Source organism: Octopus bimaculoides, chromosome 7 (assembly GCF_001194135.2).
Source record: "Octopus bimaculoides isolate UCB-OBI-ISO-001 chromosome 7, ASM119413v2, whole genome shotgun sequence".
Taxonomy (NCBI): Eukaryota; Metazoa; Mollusca; class Cephalopoda; order Octopoda; family Octopodidae; genus Octopus; species Octopus bimaculoides.
This window is the reverse complement of record NC_068987.1, coordinates 15,386,047-15,394,336: the sequence shown is the minus strand read 5'-3', so window position 1 is coordinate 15,394,336 and position 8,290 is coordinate 15,386,047. Positions and strand designations below refer to the sequence as shown.

Genomic DNA, 8,290 nt, shown 5'->3' with positions numbered 1-8,290 from the left:
CAAGGTGTATAATCCACTGCCAAGTTAAATATTTGTTCACTGATATGAGGAAACATGGCTGTGTGGTAAGAAGTTTGCTTCTCAACCACATGGCTCTGGTTTCAATCCAACTGTGTGGCACCTTGAGCAAGTGTCTTCTACTATAGGCTTGGGCTGACCAAAGCCTTGTGAGTGGATTTGGTAGACAAGAACTGAAAGAAGCCTTTCACACACACACACATCTATGTGTGTGCATCTTTGTGGCTGTGTTTGTCCCCCCTCACCACTTGACAACCAGTGTTGGTGTGTTTACATTCCCGTAACATAACGGTTCAGCAAAAGAGACTGATAGAGTAAGTACCAGGCTTTACACAAAAATAATAAGTACCGGAGTTAATTTAGTTGACTAAAATTCTTCAAGGCAGTGCCCCAGCATGGCTGCAGTCTAATGACTGAAACAAGTAAAAGATAAAAAAGAAAGTACCAGTAATTAGTGGAGAAGTGTCAAAACAGAGGCTAGAAAATATATTATGTGCCTATAGAGGCTTTGCTAGATGAACCAAAACATGTAAAACATCTCTGAGGAAATTAAAATTTATCTGATACAGAGAATATTCAGCAAAGCCTCTATTGGCACATAATATATTTTCTAGCCCTCCACTAATTACTGGTACTTTTTTTTTTTAATCTTTTACTTGTTTCAGTCATTAGATTTAAAACACTGGATGATGATAAGTGCCAAGCTTTAAATGTGGAGGGAACCTTTGGAAAGGGTAAACACAGGAAGACGAAGGAGGAAAATGGTGAGAAAGGATCTTTGGATGCTGGGCTTCAATGAAGAAATGACAAGGGACTGGGAGTTGTAGAAATTTGCTGTATTTGAGATGTGCCTGGCTTAGTAGACTCATTGTCATCCATACATACAGGTCTTTACAGGTGCTGGTGTCACATAACATGCACTTGTACTGGTGCTGTGTAAGCACACCTGGGCCAGTGGAATGTAGAAAAGTACCCAGTGCACTCTGTAAAGTGGTTGGCATTAGGAAGGACATCCAGCCATAGACACCATGCTACAACAAAGCATGGTTTGTTGTATAAGGCGGTGAGCTGGTAGAAACGTTAATACACAGGGCGAAATACTTAGCGGTATTTCGTCTGCTGTTACGTTCTAAGTTCAAATCCCGCCGAGGTTGACTTTGCCTTTCATTCTTTCGGAGTCGATAAATTAAGTACCAGTTACGCACTGGAGTCGATGTAATCGACTTAATCCCTTTGTCTGTCCTTGTTTGTCCCCTCTATGTTTAGCCCCTTGTGGGCAATAAAGAAATAAGAAACCATGCTACAACAAACTGTTGTAGTCTGGACAGTTCCCCAGCTGGCCAGCTCCTGTCAAAATGCCCAACCCATGCCAGCCTGGAAAACGGATGTTAAACGATGATGATGATGATATTTACATTAGAACCTTTTATCAAGTTCCAAACACCAGCTTAATTTGGGGTGAAGGGAAATTTTCCAATGCCATTCATTATAGAGAAGTTAGTTATTTTACTAAAGTCTTTAAAAAAATTGTTAATTTTTTTTTTTAAATTAACAAAAACAAATAGACATGTGTAATTTCATTAGAAAAAATGTTTTTTTTATTTTTAAATGAATACAGAAATAAAAATAAAAATTAAAATTAATAACCCCCCCCCCCCCAAAAAAAAACACAATCCCAGCTTTTGTGCCAGAGACTAGACTGACATCAGTATCTGTTTTGGCAACAGCTGTAAGTGTCTTTGGCAAATGTTTGATGAATTTACTTCTCTCAAAACTTGAGGGATGGAAGCAAATAGAAAAGTGATTGAAAGACACCGTTTGAAATATTAACCACAAAAACAAAACAAGAAATGTTTTTGGCAGCTATTATGGGATGTAGTGATAACATACTTATGATCATCACTTAAGCACTTATAGACAAAATATATAATTTTCATTGTTAGGTCAATATCTTAACATAACATATGGCATCAAAATAGACTGGATATCTACCTTAGCCAAGTTCTCAAGATAGGAATTAAAGGTTTACAGAAATGAATAAATAAGGTAATGCCTGTGGTAGTGGCAGTTTAAAGGTTTACAGGTAATGGTATTGGTGAAGTTTTAAAGGCTTACAGGAATAGAGGTGGTGGAGCTTAAAGGTTTACAGGAATAAATGTGATGGTGGTGGAATTTAAAAGTTTACAGGAATAAATGTGGTGATTGGGTGGTGATGGTGGCGAAGTTTAAAGATTTAGAGGAATAAATAAGGTGGTTGTGGTGGTGGCAGTTTCAGTCTGAATATTCTACAAGTTTTATGTCCAAACCAGCAAAGTCTGGCCTCTCACACCTACCCAACAATATCATTCTAGAAATAAACAAATCACATCACTGAAAATTTGACTCTACTTGATAATACTTGATTAATTCAAAGCAATGCTAAAGGGTTATAGAGCTAACACCTAGAAAAGAGTGGAATTAAAGCATTACCCAGGCATTTGTAAATCATACAAAAAATTAGGTTGTTATTATTGTTTGGAGCCAGATTAGCTCTGATCTAGAAAAGTAGATCTATTTCAGCTGTGACCATTCCATTCCTTTTTTTCTTTTTCTTTCTCTTTTCAGACACAAGTGTGTTTTATTTAACTGTATTATCCAATGTGTCTTTCCTAACTTTAATATTAGTGGGGTGTGACGTGAAGGAGATATGACGGCTATTCATAACAGGTTGTACAACTACTTAGAAGCTTCTTTGTTCAATTTTACACAAGGGATTTGTTGTTTGATAAACCACAGACAACCAAGATGTCCATTGATGAACCTTTTTTATACAAAGCCACCTGTGACCAACCTTGGGTCTATGATATAAACTTGCTGTTTTGCAGTGATCTAACTTAAAAAAATTTCCCTCAAGATTTCATATTTGTGTTCCAAACACCAGCTTAATAATGAAAAAAAAAACCATTTCATTAAATTCTTAATTATTTTCACTATTAACTGAAACAAAAACACTGTTTTTCAACAGAAATATGGTAATGAAAGGGTTGATAACTGTTTAGCTATGATGGGCCATTTCTTTTTTGTATGCTTCATGAGTGAATTTGGTAAATGGAAACTGAGTAGAAGCCCATTGTATGTGTGTGTGTGCGTGTATGGTATGATGACTGTATGTGCAAGATAAACAGTGCATGACCTTGCAGGTGAGGCCCAGTTAGAATTTTCTTCAGGTTGAGTAGCCTATCCCATTCAAAAGGTCCCTGAATAAGATTTGTTTAAGGATGTTGAGCAAAACACCCATGCTTCCAAAGGTGAATTATTCAAACCCCAAAGAATTCCTCTCAACACATGGCTATGATGCTCCCCCACTACTTCTGCTCATGATCAGAGATGCACATATCGCCAGCCACCAAGGGACATGCTCAACTGGTTAAGGTCAAACAAATGACAAGCAAATCTGTGGTATTGAGCAGAATATTTGCTGTAGCCCATCTTTTATACCAAGACAAAACAAAGTACATGATAACACTTCCAATCAGTTAAGATCAGAAGACATGAGAGCCACTGCCTTATTATTATTATTATTATTATTATTATTACCAATACTTTAAAAATGAAATGAAATTGTGTTGACTTTAAATATGAATTACACTGCACATCAGAATCAATGCTTGACTGCTTTGTATCTATTTCGATCCAAAGCAAATTTAGTGTGATAGCAAAGAGCTCGAAATATCAAATAGATTGCCAATTCTATTTCAGTATCATCATATAGCACCACAGATTACTAAACTTATCCCATTGATTCCTGTAATCTTAGCTATCTTTAATATACTTTGCCGCTGTGCCTCTTTCTCTGACTGGTGTACTCATTGTTGTTGGTAAATTAAGTTACATTCAACAAGCTTGTAGTTGTCTCTTCAGGTCTCAATCATCTATCTCTCAACACCAGCACCGATCATAATCAGAACTACCACCAACACCACTACCACAACCACTAGTACAATTACCACTGCCAGCACCACCACCAACACCACAATCACCACCACTACTACCACCGTAATCACCACTACAACCACCACAATCACCAATACCACCATCACCACTACCACCATTACAATCACTTCTACAGCTACTACCACCTCCACTACCTCCACCATTAGTACTAAGCCCAATCATCATCATCACCATCATCATCACTATCACCACCATGAATCACAATAACCATTACCACTACCATCAACAACAACAACCAGTCATCAATACAACCCCAGAACCACCTCCAATCACAATCCCCACCATTACCAACACAATCACAACCACCACTTCCATCACCACCACCACCACCACCAATCACAATCACCACGACCATGACCATCACCACCGCCGCCACCGCCACAGTCACAATCTCCATCACCTTGATCACCACTGCTGTTCCAATCACCCCTCACAATCTTACATTAATTTAACAAACCAGTAAAGAAGTCTCTACATGGCTGTTCCATCCTGAAAATCGCAATATACTAGATTGTGTGTATATGTGTGTGAGAGAGAGAGAGAGAGAGAGGGAGAGGGAGATAGAGAGAGGGGGGAGGGAGAGAGAGAGAGAGAGAGAGAGAGAGAGAGAGACGGAGAGGAGAGAGCGAGAGAGAGAGGACACAGTGATAAAGCTTTTTCAAGCGATGGGTACACTAGGCAGTTGCCTGGAAACCCCTTGGGTCTAGGGGCCTAATGTTTATCTATGTTTGTGGTCTATGTAGGTAATCCAGTGCATTGCTTAGCCTGGCAGTGTCCCTGCACGGTGGACAATGTTATCATTAGATGCAATCTCCTGGGACATATCTGATCATAAGTGTGCTCATTGAAGGTTGACCTGGGGCTAAATAGCAACACCCTTATTCAAACATATCATACTGGAGCTTGATTTCCTTGTAGACATGGTTGAACTACATTAATACATAATAATACTTCATTAGGATTAGTCACACACAGGTCAAAGTACTAAATTACTGATTAATCAATCACTACCTGATCTTTTCCTTTTTTCTTTTTTTTGTTTTATCTTTTAGCCAAAAAAGAGAGCAGTGCTCTCAACCGCTTACAGGGATCCCAAAGGGTGTGGTCATGCTGGGGTACTGCCAGTGAAAATTTATGGAACGCTTCATGAATCTGTGTGTCATCTTTGGCACAGGGGCCATGCTAATCTTCTCTGTATTGTTCCAATTTTAGTATATATATTACGCTTTAAGCTCAAATTCTACTGAGACCGACTTAGCATTTCCTTTTTCTGTGAATAATAAACTCAAAACCCTGGCAAGACTGGGATCAATGTAATCAGCCCCTTCAGCCCTTGTGCCTACATTAGAAAAAATTATTATTATTATTATTAGTCTAAGGCAGCAAGCTGGCAGAAACGTTAGTACGTCGGGTAAAATGCTTAACATCATTTCATCCATCTTTATGTTCTGAGTTCAAATTCTGCCGAGGTTGACTTTACCTTTCATCCTCTCAGGGTCAATAAATTAAGTACCAGTCAAACACTGGGGTTGATGTGATTGACTTTCTTCCTTCCCCAAGATTTCAGACCTTGTGCCTATAGCAGAAAGGATTATTATTATTATTAGTGGTGTTGGTGGTGATGGTGGTCATCATTGTCATCATCATAGTGCTGGTGGTGGTGGTGGTATTGCATTACTAGAGACTAGACTTTGTATGTGCCACTTGCAACTCCAATTAATTTCTTCTTCTGAACTTCCTCTCTAACTATAGTTAAGACATGGAATTTGTAAAGACATTTCAAATAAGAAGAGTTAACCGTTTCTATAAATACACACATATATATATATATATATATTTCCTTTGTTTCAGTGGAATTTGTAGTTTTGTTTCTTTTACGTTTTTTTACATCTTATCCAAGATATTGAATAAACTTTATTCAGTTTTTCTCCTCAAATATCTCGAAATAAAGCTATCATTTTCCCCCTCCATCCACTTCTTTTGACATTCCATAAACATTGTAATCAATACACGATGTTGGCATACTTCAGTTCATTTTTTTTGTTTTGTTAGTTTTTGCTATGGTTGTCTGCATAAGTTGTCAGTGTGTCATTTGTTTTGAATTTTTTTCTCTTTGTACCTGCTTTAACTTTTCTCTGAAACATATCTGTTTACTATTTAGCTGTCATATGATAAAATATTGCAAAAGACAATTGAAGACTATTGCAAGAGAGAACTGGAGAGAACGGTTTTTGTTTTTGCAGAAAGAATTTATAGAGAATTATACAATGACATGTGTAATCCAACCAATGGGCTTCTTCTAAACCAGTGATACTCAACCACTTTTTTTTTTAATTTATGAACCCCTTTAATTCCTATTTTACCTGAATGGACTCTCCTAGTCAAGACTCATATGGTAATTGACATTATATAGGCGTAGGAGTGGCTGTGTGGTAAGTAGCTTGCTTACCAACCACATGGTTTCAGGTTCAGTCCCACTGCGTGGCACCTTGGGCAAGTGTCTTCTACTATAGCCTCAGGCCGACCAAAGCCTTGTGAGTGGATTTGGTAGAAGGAAACTGAAAGAAGCCCGTCGTATATATGTATGTGTTTGTCCCCCCAACATTGCTTAACAACCGATGCTGGTGTGTTTACGTCCCTGTAACTTAGCGGTTCGGCAAAAGAGACAGATAGAATAAGTACTAGGCTTCCAAAGAATAAGTCCTGGGGTCGATTTGATCAACTAAAGGCAGTGCTCCAGCATGGCCAGAGTCAAAAGACTGAAACAAGTAAAAGAGTAAAAGAGTATATGAGATTTGTACCCCCCATCTTCAAGCTTGGCTTCAATAGGACTGTACATAAGATCTGGACAGCTACAACCCCCACCTGTCATTCAAAGTTACAAAATGTAATGTTGTAATGATGTAGAGGGACTCACAGGATGAGCTTGTCAGACATGCAAGTATTACAACGAGGTCCCTGCTTAAGTTGTCAGTATGTCATTTGTTTTGAATTTTTTCTCTTTGTACCTGCTACAACTTTTCTCCGAAACATATCTGTTTACTATTTAGCTGTCATATGATAAAATATTGCAAAAAGACAATTGAAGACTGCTGCAAGAAAGAACTGGAGAGAACGGTTTTTTTATGTTTTTGCAGGAAGAATTTATAGAGAATTAGAATGACATGTGTAATCCAACCAATGGACGTCTTCCATACCTTTTACTTGTTGCTGTCATTTGATTGCAGCCATGGTGGGGCACCCAAAGACTTATTTTTTGTTTAAGCCTGGTACTTATTCTATTGGTTTCTTTTGCTAAACCACAAAGTTACCAGGATGTAAACACACCAATACTGGTTGTCAAGCAATGGGAGGGGAGATGTCAAGCACACACACACATATATATTGGGTTGGTGCATAATTATTGAGGCTTTTTTTCAACAAATTTTATTCAACAAAAACAATATTTAACAAAAACATCTTTAAATGGTTATTCCAGAGCATATTCACCATCTACTTCAATTACTGCTTCCCATTTGCTTGGCAGATGGTCAGACTGTCATTTAAAGATGTTTTTGTTAAATATTGTTTTTGTTGAATAAAATTTGTTGAAAAAAAGTCGCAATAATTATGCACCAACCTGATATATATGCCAACATAGAAGGCAGACGTTAAGCAATGATGATGATGATGATGATGATGATACATATATACAATGGGCTTCTTTCAGTTTCTATCTACCAAATCCACTCACGAGGCTTTGGTTCACCTGAGGCTATGGTAGAAGACACTTGCCCAAGGTGCCACAGAACCATGTGGTTGAGAAGCAAGCTTCTTACTGCACACCCACACCTCAACTAATTTTTACTTATGAACTTCTTTTACATAAGTGGACCCTTCAAGCCATATGGCATTTTAGAAAATTTTATATTTTTATATTACGGAGATGTACTTGCATAGCAAGTGACCTGATCTGAGATCATGTGCTGAAACAAAAACAATTGCAGGGTGGAAGGTGTTTATAAGCCATTTAAAAACACAAAAACCATTAGATTCACTTCAACATTTAAATTTAATTTGTCAAAATATTTTCATCGCTTTGAGACCGTGACCTGTTTACTAGCACAGAATTGTGTCAGTGTTCAGGTTGCAGTCACAAAGTGATGAAAATATTTTGACAAATTAATTTTAAATGTTGAAGTGACTCTAATGGTTTTTGTGTGTTTTTAAATGGCTTATAAACACCTTCCATGCTGCAAGTATATTTTTATAATGAAATATTATAAGAAATTGTATAAAA

General features: G+C 37.6%; 1 non-coding gene across 1 annotated transcript; it reads right to left on the bottom strand.

The window, feature by feature from the left end:
- Nucleotides 1-5,139: 5,139 nt before the first annotated feature.
- Nucleotides 5,140-5,244, bottom strand: LOC128248420 (U6 spliceosomal RNA). Its single transcript, XR_008264662.1, has one exon. It is a non-coding gene; the product is annotated as a U6 spliceosomal RNA (small nuclear RNA).
- Nucleotides 5,245-8,290: the final 3,046 nt, after the last annotated feature.